This window comes from Rhinolophus sinicus, chromosome 16, assembly GCF_057876585.1.
Source record: "Rhinolophus sinicus isolate RSI-liver-muscle chromosome 16, RSI-T2T, whole genome shotgun sequence".
NCBI lineage: Eukaryota > Metazoa > Chordata > Mammalia > Chiroptera > Rhinolophidae > Rhinolophus > Rhinolophus sinicus.
In genome coordinates this window covers 70754500-70768602 of record NC_142516.1, presented here as the reverse complement: position 1 = coordinate 70768602, position 14103 = coordinate 70754500, and the positions used below count along the sequence as shown (strand labels likewise).

At 34.5% G+C, this 14103-nt stretch overlaps 1 protein-coding gene across 5 annotated transcripts in view; it reads left to right on the top strand.

Annotated features, from left to right (window-relative positions):
- The window catches only part of LINGO2 (leucine rich repeat and Ig domain containing 2), a 1141972-nt gene that overhangs the window by 831938 nt on the left and 295931 nt on the right, over positions 1–14103 (top strand). For all 5 annotated transcript variants that reach the window (XM_019736291.3, XM_074330289.2, XM_074330290.2 and 2 more), the window contains one exon: positions 8001–8159. The gene's annotated coding sequence lies outside the window, so the exon portion shown is untranslated. The remainder of the gene's footprint in view (positions 1–8000; positions 8160–14103) is intronic.

Genomic DNA, 14103 nt, shown 5'->3' with positions numbered 1-14103 from the left:
TTTAACTATCCCTTCATATCTGGAACTCATTCTCAGCATTCTCCTTAAAAACATTGATAAATAGGACAATTAAGGCATTTGCTAAAATATCTGATTTGAAACGTACTAGGTAATGGTTTTTCATTTTATTTTTTATTTTACTAGTTGCATCATAATTTGAGCCACAGTTTTGCTATTCAATTTTTGATTGTCCTGCTTTTCTTTCTTTTTGATTGTTCTCTTTGATACACACCAGGCTACTTTGGGTCAGTCTCCCAGCTGGGTCCTAGTAGATTTTCCATCACTTGGGGAAAAAAAATCTGCATCAGTCAGGGTTTTTTAGTTATAAGTATTGGAAAATGACCCTGGTTCTCTTAAGCAGGAAAATAATTTAGCAGAAGGAGACTCAGGATTCACAAAATAGGCATATGGACAAGAACAAGTAAGCTTGGGGAAGGTAAGTGCTGGAAAAATGAACAGTCACATTGCAGGAAAACCTAGTATTTTAGCCACCACTATTATGAGTCTGACCTTTATATATATATATATATATATATATATATATATATATATATATATATATAATATAGATTGTGTATATATATGATATATATAGATGTGTGTGTGTATATATATATATATATATATATATATATATACATCTATATAATATATAGATGTATAGATATATAGACATATATCTTTGTAGTCTTTTTTCAAGCTTCCAAATCAGATCAAATTACTTGAATTTAAGTTACATACAAGCTGCCCTCATTCCCAAGCTGCAGTAGAAAGATGGCCTTCCCTTCAAGATTATCCTTATGTTAATAATGCAATATACAATAACAATGAAACTCCATCCTGCTCTCCTAATAAAAATCAGAGAGCTAATAGGAAGAGCAGTATGTTGATTTCTGGACAGCCAAAATAAAACCAACCAAAAAACAAAATTACATTGTCTTTGTTGTATTTTATCTCTATGTGCCTGATATTGGGATAAAGTAGAATACAGTGGTAGAGGAGAGAACGCATTAGAAATACGAGAGAAAACTGGCTGAACTGGGTTTATTGTCGGGGTGGAAAAAGCAAATTGACATGATAAATAAATGCCGCACGTTTATTATGTCAGAAAAAGCAGGGTCTATACAATCAAGAAGTCGGGAGTTTAAATCCTACTTCTCCCTTTTAGATTTTTGATCTGAGGCAAGCTACTTATCTTCGCTGACCCTAGGTCTTCTCAATCACCAACTGGGAATAATAACATCGGCCTCCCAGGTTTGTTGTGAAGATTAAATAAGAACATAGATATAAAGCATTCAGCATGACACACTAATTTACAGTGATCATTTGCCAGATACCTATTATTTTCCTACCCCTTCTTTCTGGAATGCTGTCTAACTCCTGAAACAACCTACCACCACCACCACCCCTCTAAAAGGGGCTATGAATCTCAACTATGCTAACTGCAGCCATCAGGAAGTGTAATTGCTGTCAAATTTATGCTATGTGTGGGACCGTTATTGAGGGTGCTCATGTACAGAAACATTAAGTTTCTTTGTGAAATGGAGGTCACAATGAGAGCACTACACTCGCTTCATGTCTTGTTTCCCATTCTAGGTGTGGGATCCTTTATACCAAAGGAAACTTGATTCCTCCCTTCTTATTATGACTAATCTGTACTATTTGCGATGTTTCCAGCTGTCCACTTAGTTTCTCTCTAACCTTAGGGAGTCTTTTAGGATCAAAAAATTAATGCTATATTAAATAAAAAGAGTGATGAAAATCATGTATATATTGCACATTATAATAAGTACTTAAATATTTGAAGCGAAAACATTGATCATTAAAGGAGATTTCTCAATTTTTATACAATTCATGGAATAATCATTTTTCAAAGCTATGCCAATTTATTTGAAATTAATAGTGAAATAAATATTATAAATTAAAAATGAGGGAAAGTATTGAGAAATGTCAAAAATAGGCTTTGGTCTAAAAGAGTGGTTCTTAAACATTAGTGTGTCTAAGTGTAATCTAGTGAACTGTCATCTACAGAATTCCCAATCTCACTCCAAAAAATGAGGAGTTACTAATTTTGGTATGTGGGCCCAAGGACTCCTTGGTGATTTTGATGATCTACTCCAGAAGGCATTTTTTATTTGTTTATTTGTTTGTTTGTTTTTCCCACTAGAAAGATTTCTTGAATAGAACTTTTTATCCACCATGGATTTCGTGAACAGGTGGGGGAATGGGACCCATTTCTATATAGAAGTGGCTGGTGACTCCTCAATAGTTGTAAAGCAGAATCTCATAGTAGTGATTAAGGACCAAAACTAGCTCACAAATGTGTCCTGTCTAGCAAACATCATGTTTAAAATGTTGTTTGTAAAGCCCTTAGAGGCTAAGCCTGCTTTCTTCAGTTCACTGTCGGCCCTTTGACTCCTGGTTGTAGTCAATCAAGTTATATTTACATTTAAGTGGCCCCGCTGACCCTGAGGCATTTGTTTGTGAGCTCTGATGATTTAAAGAATCCCTCTCTAAACTGTAGGAAACTCAGAGTATGTGAGGTATTTAGGAGCTTCCTGGTGATGATTAAATTTTATTCGTAAATTCTAACTTCATCAGGCCAAGCCAAGCTAGAGACAAATGATGAACTATTTTACTACTCAAAGCCGATGTATTTTGAAGGAGCCAATACTGGTTTGGATCCTAACCCCCTTCCATTATATATTGGTTTGCTTCTCTGTTCACCCGACTAGGCTATGAGCAACGCCTGGGCAGGAACTGAGTCTTTGTACGTGCAGTTGTCCTCAGCCCAGCATAGCATACAGACATTAGGGGAGGGGGGTGGTAGATGAGGATAATGAGGTCAAATATATGGTGATGAAAGGAGAACTGACTGGGTGGTGAGCACTCAGTGTGATACATAGATGATGTGTTACAGAATTGTACACCTGAAACCTATGTAATTTTACTAACCATTGTCACCCCAATAAATTTTAGTTTAAAAAATAGATGTGTAAATGTTTGTTGAAATGAAAAGGCAAAATGGAAGGGAAAGAAGATAGGATAAAAGGAAGGATGGAAATAAAGAAAGGGAAGACAATAGAAAAGGATGAAATGGATGAAAGAGGAAGAAAGGAGAAAGCAGGAAAGGAAGGAAAAAAGATGGACACAAGTTTCATTTGTGGAAAATCTGGGTATGTGACTAATTATACTCCTCCTTTTAAGAAAATGCAAACAGGAATATGGCCTATTTTAATTGGCAAAGTTTCCAAGTAATAATCAAATTCAGAATTCAGGTATTTTTGAGCAAAGAAAGAAACATGGAGAATTGTTTGTGTTGAAGTATCAGACACTGGGTTTTCGGATATTGATACAGTTGCCCTTGATTCTGTTTTATATCACTTAGGGAGCCTCCTGCTGGGTTTCTGAAAGGAAAATAATAACTGAATATCTTGGAAGATTATTTCAATTTTGTAATTACTAATATTGTAGCTAAACATACAAAATGGGGATCAGCAAAACACCAGTGTGCTATTTATAGTTTCCTCTAATCATAGGTTTTTGTCACAGTCTAGCCACATGATCTTATGTTTGTGTCTATGCCTTTTTCATTCGAAAAATATGGCTTGAAAGAGGGAGAAAGATGTCATCTGTTGCTTTCAGAAAATTAAGCTCCTTTAAAATCCAGTATTCAGAAATCCTGTTACTTTGTTTGTTGGCTTTGGTATCTTCTTTCTAAAATAAAACCTACCCAAAGCATGGTTCTTTAAAATCAAGTGAATTGAAAATCTATAAAGGTTTAGACACAACGCTGAGTAAGCTGGGGAAGAGAGTGGTGTATAAGAAACACAGATACATCATGGGTGAAGGTGCTCATCCAGCCTCTACTGTGATCTTAATGACCTCTGGTATGTCACTTAATTTCCCTGAGACTCAGATTTTCATGTGTAGATTAGTCAAATCATTCAAATTCAATTTAGAACAACTTAGAATTAATTGACAATACAGAACTATCAATTAACTGCATATCTCAGCTCCATTTTTCAAAGGCTCTATGTCTTTGGGCAAGTAACTTAAATTCTCTGATCCCTATTTTCATCACCATAAAGTGGACATTATTATAATACGTACTTCACAAGGTTTTGGAGAAATTAAATGAGAAACTACGTATAAAACCAATAGCAATTGGCACATAGAAGTAACATGGATCTTTGTTGATGGTCCCTTCTTGCAGGGAAATAATCTGTGACTTTTACATCTAACTAAATATAGGGGGGAAAAAGAATTTAGAAGCAATAAGCTTGTGACTAAATATTGGTGGTACCTTCCCTTTTCCAATATCACTGACAAAATGGGATACATGTGAAATTTCTAAGGCAGAAAGCCTCATAACTTCCATCGTTGAAAACCTACCTATTCCTACATTCTCGATGTTTATATTTTTGATGTGTGTGCAGGAAAATGAGTGACTTTGATATAAAGCTTGCAAAATGTCCCAAGCAGTCGTTTAGCAAAAGCCCTGAGCTCCCAGAATGCTGAGCATTCTTCTCCTTACGTCAGCCACCCAGAGGGCTATGCAGCATACCTCCATGAGGAAGATGACGCGCATCCCTGAGATAAAGTTTAAAGAGCAACACATCAACCCGTACAAATCAATGAATACCTGAGTGCTGAGAGGATCCTCTGGAAAGCTTTCTTCAAAGCAGTAAGATAAACTGAAAGGGTAGTAGAAGTGTGCATAACAAAAGGCATAGAAGACAGAATTTACAGAGCACTTAAGGCCAGACCAAGAAACAAGAAAACAGGGTTTCTGAATGTTTTCATTTCTTAGGCTTTTTCAATTTTCATTTTGTCTTGTTTTGTTTTAAATGTGTATAGAACACTATTTTATCAATAGGTTCTGCATACCACGCCCCCACCTAGAACCTCTTTGAATATTGTCAAAAATTCATTAAAACATTTTAAATGAACATTATTGGGGCATAATTTGCATACAATACAATGCAATCATTGAAAATTTATTTTTAAAAGAACACAAGTTGATCAAAAATAAGAATATCATTTATTTTTAAAAGGCTTGATTTTAGACTCGTCATCCCTGTAATAAGCAGAGACTCAGGAAATATAAGATGAGAAAATTAAGCTGTTTTGAAACCATGCTGAGTTTAGTAAAAATCACTTAATGTCTGAGTATTTTTAAAAACATTATCTGTACTTTTTGTTTTTATGTTCCTGTTTAATAACATATTTGAAGAAAGAAAACTGAAAATTTTAAATATTCTTTTTATTCTGAAATTGTTATTATAATAAAGTTTCAAACCAATGCCATGGAATTGTACTTTTTATGAACACCTCATGGGCTTGTCTTTGACAAGAATATATACATTTAATTTTTTATATCCTCTTTGAGAAAATATATGGAATGATAATACAAAAATATGTGAATGAGCTTATTGTGTGAGATAATAGTGTCCTCCTTCCACAATCTGTTAACTCATGATACAGAACACACAGAATTGTACTGTGATGCCTAATACACGTATTTGAGAGGTACTGCCTCCATATTGGATGCCAGAAATATTAATGTACTATCACCACCTAATTGGTCAGATTTTCTGAACCATTTTGACTCAGTCTGTCAATGAGCCTGTGGAGAAAGACTTCAGACTGACACAAAACCATCCTAGTCAGTACAAACATTACATGAGTCAAGTGGGTGAATCAGTCATTGTATAATGTAGCTTTGCCCTTAGCTTATACTGCTTTGCTTACTAACCAACTTCATAAAATCTCATGGTCCAGTCACAGTGGGTGGGATATAAAATAAAGCCAATTATTTTGATTTGGTCTAATGTTGCCACCAATTTTGCTTACAAAGATACGTTAACAAATAATAATAGAATAGACAGTAATCTTTTTTGGGGAGAATATGTGTCTTTTTATTTTGTATCTGAGCACCTCATTCCATACTTAGCAGAACTAAAGTGCTCGTTTAAAATTTGTGGAATGAGTAAGTGGGTTAATGGATAAATCAGTCGTCAATGGTCAGTGGAAAACCATCACTACCGAAAAACAGAAAATACAGAAAACCTACCCAGTCAAAGAAGGGATCAATAGCATTGTTTCTGTATAATGAAATAAATCCATTGTAGAAAGCAAGTAGGTATGCTGATTTTCAGTGGATTGCTTATTTTCACTCTTTTATAGTAAGTCGCAGAACTAAAGTATGAGAAGTCACACTAGGGCACAGATGGGGGCTTGCAAAGCAAGTTGTTTTCAAAAATCCCTTGCTTTATAGTAAGTTTGGGAGGTTGGAGGTTATGTTTATTAACACTTCAGTCATTGTGTCCACTAGTAGTATATGACTTGTTCAAATATCCTGGATGGCTGTCAACAGACCAAAAAGGAGTATCAGTCATGAAAACAGATTTTTTTTTTAAATAAAGGAATTGATTTGATAATTTTCAGACTGCCTCAAAGAAGAAGAGAAATACAATAATTTTTGGCATGAATAGAAACATTTTGCATTCAGAAACTGACTGAGGTTTAGTTCAAAGAATATGAGAGCTTGGATCAATAGATTAGAAAATTTTGGCCATTTGTGTGTGTGTATTTATGTGGTCTCAGCAATAGCACCAACATAACAGTCCTGTTCTGAATTGCAGAATGGTCATTTTGTGCCCACGATTATATATCTATTTTTTTAAGGACTTATTTTGTAGTGTTACATTTTAGTCTAAGGTATATACTTAACTTCAGTCCTTGCCATCTTGACATTCTTGCTGAAATGGCACAATAGGATATCTCACTACTGTGTCTTTTAATAAAGTCTCCACATTGACTTCTGGGAATACTTGAATCTCTTATCACAGGTGCATGAGGATATATCATTTTGTGGCTTGTTAAAATCAGTTTTTGCACCTGTGTCCCTGACTCTGCAGCACATAATCACTCACATAAGTCCCCCTTCAGACTTGAATAACCTCTCAGTCATTTATTTTGCACTACTTAGAAAATAATAACAATAAATTTGTTTTGGTATATGAATAATTAAATATGGTTGTTGTAGCTAAAAAAAAAAAAATCTAATAGGTATTAAAAGCTATCCTGGGAAGACCAAGGAGCAAATCTGTTCATTTGGTATCTTTCTAAATTTCTATTGTACAGAGTTATTCATGGGGCAGTTATCAGTGCAATTAAAAGTTGTTGATTGTACATGGGGTTTTTGTCCTTGAATGGAAGTTAAATATGCTAATGAAGTTTAAATGCAACATTTACTCTCATAAACATAAATTGTTGAGCCATTGATTATGTGGTAAATGGCTCCAAAATTAATTATCTAATTACTTTCCTGGGTTCTGGTCATTCCATTATGTCCAAACTCTGGCTACATGTTTATGTTGGTTACTGTCTTGTAGTCTGTATCTTGATATGGATAATGGTGGGTGCTAAATTTGCAGCATCTCACATATAACCCTGAAAAGTGTTTCTCACACACTATCCTGCAGAGACAATGCAATTTTTATACTGGGAATGTTGACATTGACTGCAGTGTTGAAACTCACAGAAGAAACTGACTTTAGGGTAGACCTTTCTATGGATTTTCCTCTAGCTGTCGATGAGTTCTGGCTTATTGAACCTCGTTGTCTAGTTACCCTGAGATTATGATGGGTAGAGTGAGAAAATACTCTGAGTACTCCAAGTGGTCACCTACATGAAGGAGAAGGGGTACACACGATAAAATGTGTATCTCAATATTAATCATGTTTTCTTATACTGATCGCTTAAATAGATCGATAATCACATGAACAAGAGCATGAATCCTACAAAAAGCACCTTCTACAGCCCATAAACTCCAGTCTTCTGGCTTTCATGTTTATCAGCATCTTGAGAGCCATTTATAGCCTCTCACACACTCCTTTATTATTTCTTTATTGATTAAGTAGTGATGCCTCCTGGACCTAGGACATGGTTCACTATTTTTCAATTAAAATGAAGAAATACCTTGTTTGTTGCAGGTTCATTTCAAGCAGTTGGCTTGTGGGAATCTGAGAGCTACTGCTGCCCATGACATGTTGGAATTATCATGATCAACTACCCAGTTTGGATTTCACCCAGTGGCCAAGTGATTTGCATGGTAGACAGCAAGGGTTGGATTTTTGAAAAGACTAAACCAGGTAAGATTTGAGGGAGACATCTGATCCTTTATCACTGCTCTAAGGGCTTTAGTGTGCTGCCAAAAAGTATTGAATAATGTATAGTTTTTCTATTTGTTTTCTAAGTCCACTGAACAGGTCGTTAAAGAATGGTGATCTCTTGGATTCAAGACTACATATACAGTCGTAATTCAGTCCCTTTTTTCTCAAGAGGAGACAGAAGTTATTTTAGGATACATATAAAGCAGACCCAAGAATACTATGGATGCTAGTTTAATGCAATAGCCAACAAAATGCAAGCTATAGAGATTTCCTCTTTAAGTAACTACTGAACTATAATGGAATAAACAGTTGTACTTTTGAAGGTACAGTAATAAAAGTGTTGCCATTAAGTATTTATATTATAGAAATATATCAATTCATAGCATATGATCTTGTAAATACGCTTCAAGGTTACTCTAATTTAGAAGATTATACTGTTATTCTGCCTTTTATTTCTTTGTAAGTATTTATCATTCTAAATTGTTCATCTAAGTATTATTTAAAATGGTAATACAATGACATCCTTTATTATTATTGTGGCTTCTAGAATTTAAAATAGTATACTCTTATTCAAGTACTCTTTTTTTGTACTTTGTCTATTGCATTCTGGAAACCCTTCTCAACTATTACCTATAGTTAGGTCAGATCCTCTTATCTCTTTAACTCTCTTCCTCCTCTATAACATAATTTAAATTTATCAACAATTACCTGAGGAAACCACAAGTAACTCTTGTACTCAGACTTTAAGACCATCAAAGCTTTTATAGCTTCTTTGAATTTTATGTATTCCAAAGCAAGATTTTCTTTTAAGATCAATTATAGAAAAAGAAAGAAAGAAAAAAAAAAGTATATATATATATATATATATATATATTTCATTTATTTAGAAAACAATAGAAAAATATTATTCCAGGTCACTTGAACTGTTTACATTTTTTAAACAAATATAGCTTTCTTACTTTCTGAAAATAAAGTAAATGGAATTCAGTCAATAAATTATAGCCTAAGATAGTTATTTGCATGTAGATGAGAATTTCTAAAGTGTTTGAAAATAATTGATTCTCTAAAGTTTAATAAATATCATTTCCCAATCCCCTAATGTCTTACTTGTCTATATAACTTACTTCTCATCAGAGTACAAAACTCAAATGGTCACAATTTTCAAATCTGTTGGAAATAGCATAGATCATCAAAGTCAAACAGAAACCCTTATTTGATGAACTGGTTTAGTAGATAACTGTTTGTCCTGTTTAGTGGTAAGGTGGGTTATCCACATTTAGAAGAGTCCTGCCAGTCTGTAAATGAAAGAAACATCAAAATGCCGGGTGCTTTTGTGGAATAGGGCTCAACCTAGTTCCATGCTTCATAGTATTAATATCTAGCAAATAAATATAGCAAGAATGTTCCATGATACGAGTAGATTTCCATAATCCTAAGCTTTTAAGTCTTATTCTCTGTGTCCAAAATAATTTCATCCTGATTATGTTTATTTCAATATTTTCAACAAAACTGGGTTCCATATTAAAACATCAGAGTTCAAAAAAAAAGGAAGAAGGAGGAAATTAAATATATTTTGAAGATAAATAATCATGTGACAATTTAGTTATTTGTAATTATTGATCTTGTCACAAAGAGTTCTCTATTTGTGAGATACATATTTTAATTCTTTCTGAACTGTATATGCCATCAGTATAGAAAAAAATGTTAAGTACTTTTGACCCAAGTATTAAGAAACATAACTTCTTTTTCTTCGTACAGTCTTTTGAAGTGAATCCTGTTGATTAGCAGTACAAAGATAGTACATTTCACTGTTCTGTATAAAAACATGATTTAGAAGGGCCCTGTAGACATAAAAGGTGTTAAAGTGCATTCATATATTTTCCCAGTTAAAGGTTAACTCATTTTAAAATGAACAGAAAATTTATATTTTACAGTTTTATAGTTTATATTACTTTTAAATTCATTTTTGTTCTTTGTTTTAAGAATGGCAGGTGCATTTTTTATGGTGATACATGTTAGCTTCTCCATAAAGTAAAATAGAGTGTCAAGACTTTCCAATTCTATTTCTCAGAAGTTCACAATAAAGCCATAAAAATTTGTAATGTTCCTTAGCTTAAAAGCATTTTTTTTCTTTCTTAAAGCATTTTTAAAGTAAAGATCTGCCTAGCTCAGGATTACATTACCATATACTTGTACATAAAAGGAATGTTAAGTTATAAAGACAGGACATAAAAGGTGAGATTTCTCAAAGCTCTTCTGATGACAGCATGCCCCATGTAATGGGATATGCAGTCTCCAAGGTGGTTCACAAAAAACACTGAAGTAGTACCTGTGTATGCAGTGTGTCCCTTCCTCTCTGCAGAGAGCAGTGAACATTCTCACCTGTGCCACTACTCTTATTCTGAGGTCTTCTGAAAATAAAATCTTTTAAAAGAACTGAGGGATGTAGTTTATTCCATCGTGAAAAGGCTCATATGAATCTTACGTATTTTTGGCTACATACTTATTTGCTCTTCAAACATTTCTTTAAATGTCAACCACATGTAAAGTAGTATGTGGCCAGAAACAAATTAGCAACCCTTCCAGACCTGCCCTGGTGTAGTTCACACTCACAAAGTAAAACACATGTAAACAGCTTACTCCAGGCAAAATGCATTGAAAACTTTACTGTATTTCAAGTAATATTCTCCAAAAGCTAAGATGAAGGACTGTTAAAACTGAGAAGAGTATTAGAAAATATTTGAGGGTTAACAGGCATTTCAGCTGCACAGCTAAAAAGTGGGGAGAATTGTAATTGATGGGAAATAGGTGTGAAGGCATTCTAGGCTCAGGGAACAGTCTGGCAGAGTCGCCATGGGGTATATTGTTAAGTTTGGAGAATGGAAAGCTTGACACTGAAGTGTAAGGAGGAATGAAAGAAGACATTAGTTATGCATAAATATGAAGGTGTCATCAAATAATACAGTGAATGTTTAAATAAAAAAAATTATTATAGTAAAAAACATATTGCCATTAATCCCCCTCAAAATACTCCCCCTTGCTTTGAACACACTTATTCCATTGTCCTTGCCACTCTCTGAAGCAGTTCTGGAAGTCCTCTCTTGTGAGTGTCTTTAGTTGCGCTGTTGTGGCTGCCTCCATGTCTTGAATCGATTCAAGACATTTACCTTTCATGATCATTTTGACTTTGGGGAAGAGCCAGAAGTCACACAATGTGAGATCCAGTAAATAAGGTGGAGGAAAATGTTTTTATTTGACAGAAATTGCTGTACCAGAAGTGATGTGTGACACAGAGCCTTTCCATTGTGATCACAAATGCGGTGGATGCTGCTGTCCAGTGCCATCCAATGGAAAGGCAGAGATTTTCAATATGGGAAGCGGCACGTCAACTTAGTAACAGTGTGTGACAACTTTCAACTTGTGCAGTGCAGTCAGTTGGTGTGAGCTATGGTTGAGAGAAGGTGTGTTTTAAAGTGTGCCGTAAATCATCCTCCATCATGACAATGTTCTGTGTCACACATTCCTTCTGGTATATGGCAATTTCTGTCAAATAAAAATATTACAGTGTGTCCTCATCCACCTTAGTCACCGGATCTGGCACTGTGTGACTTCTGGCTCTTCCCCAAAGTCAAAATGATTCAGGACATTGAGGCAGGCACGACAGCGCAACTAAAGACACTCACAAAAGAGGACTTCCAGAACTGCTTCAGAAAGTGGCAAGAATGATGGGATAAGTCGGTTCGAAGAGAGGGGGAGTGTTTTGAGGGGGATTAATGGAAATGTGTCTTTTACAGTAATATATATATATATATATATATATATTTTTTTTTTTTTTTTTTTTTTTTTTTTAATTTAAACATTCACCATATTGCTTGATCACACCTTGTATGTAGGAGCTGGACTGGAGCATTTTGCGTGGCCTGCTGTGGTGGTTATAAATATGAAAGTGATGTAATGTAGTCTTTACTTTAAGAAAATTATTCTGGCATAGAGTGCGGATATGGATAAGGAAGGTCTTTGCAGGGAGAAAAGATAAACTAAGAGCATTCAGTCCGGTGAATGTAGAAATGTTGTATGATTTCTAGTCTGCTGTATAGCCAGTGCCTAGAACAGTTCTTGCTCATCATTAATTCAGTTAGTCTCTGTTAAATGCTGACTAAATGAATGTCCTTCAGTGATAACTAATAAATGTCTACATTTGCAACTGTTTTCTTTTTTACAAATGGTTTGAAAACTTTCCATACATAGGAAGAAAATAATTTAACTTATGTGTTTTTCATCGCACACATGGGTATACACATACACAAACACACACTAAACTCTCTCCCAATATGTGCTTGAAATTAAACCTCAGATCCTGTTCCTGAAATTTATGCTTCAATTAAGATGGGGGCAGCTGCTACCCTACTTTATTTCCCTTTTGAGATTTTTATCTCTCAGGCTTTATCCTTCCCTTCATTGTTTTATCATCACATCAATCACTGTGTTTCATTACTCAGGAACACAGCATGCATCGCAGGCACATTTTTATGGCTAGAAAGCAAACCTACCCTACTTTGGCATGTACTGCTTACTTAAACCTAATTAAGTAATTCTGCTGAAAGTATCTCGTCCTTTCCATCAGAGTGCACATTTGGTCAAAATAATAGGGAGCACTTTAAAGCCTGGAAAATAACTGGGGAAGGGAGCTTGAAAAAGACACAGAACGAATGAAAGCAAACTTCAGCCCAACCTTCTTTGACACAATCCTCTAATGAGCCAGAGTGTATTAACACCTCTACTGAGGAAACTCCTAACTCACAGTATTATTTTCACTCCAATTATTTTATTGAAAATTACCATTGTCATAAGGCTACCTGTAGTTCACCAGACTCAGTACATTTTGTATGATTGAGTCATCTATTTTCAGAGAAGTTCTCTTACAGTCTGGGAAAAATCCAAGAATTTCTTTCTAAATATGCATACTTAAGAAAATGTAGATATGACTCACTAAAATGTAATATTCTTGAGACCAGGGTCTTTGTCTTTCTTCTCTAAGACCTTAATTACAGAGCTGCTTACTTATTCAGTAAACATATCTGATGAGTGGATAATTGAATGAAAATCAAAACTTGTGCTTCAGATCAAAATCGTAACTTCTATATTTTTAACAGCAGGAAATACCTCACTTGTTATGGGGCCAATTTGTATTTGGTTCATCCCGTCCATTGTTAGATCACAAATGTCTTATCCTCTCATAGTTTCCTGCCATTACTTAGCAACAGATATTTTTTAATCACATAGTGACATATTAGGTGTATGGAGGATTTAATTTAAAATAAAGGAACAATACAAAAAGACATTTATTAAATGTCTCATTGCCTTTATAAATCAAGTATGGTTCTCTATCACATGCTTCCACAAATTTTGATTTCTTTTCTTTTCATAATTTATACATCTCAAATGCTTGGGAGAAAGAAGTAAGTTTCTGGCTCTTTCCATGATGTTGAGTGTGGACTTCTCTGAGTAGAGGTCACTAGGGTGCTGCCGTCCTAGCAAGCTACTGTTTTTTTTTAATTTAAACATTCACCATATTGTCCATTGTTAGATCACAAATGGATGTGTGATCTTCTATTTTGAGGATGCAAGTTATAGCAAATTATGGTTGAAAATATACTTATAGATATTGGCTTTAAGTAAGGTCCAGACTGAATCCTTACTCTGACACTTGCAAATTATGTGTCCTTGGGCAAGTTATTTATTATCTCAGAGCTCTGAGTGCCAGTCAGTGACATGAAGATATTAGTAGTGGTCCCATGGTGCAATTTTGGGGATTACCTGAGATCATAGATATACAATACTCGGTGGAATATCTGACACATTATAAATAACTTGTTGCTCTAATTATGATTATTATTTTATTATTATTAAGTATTATTATTAA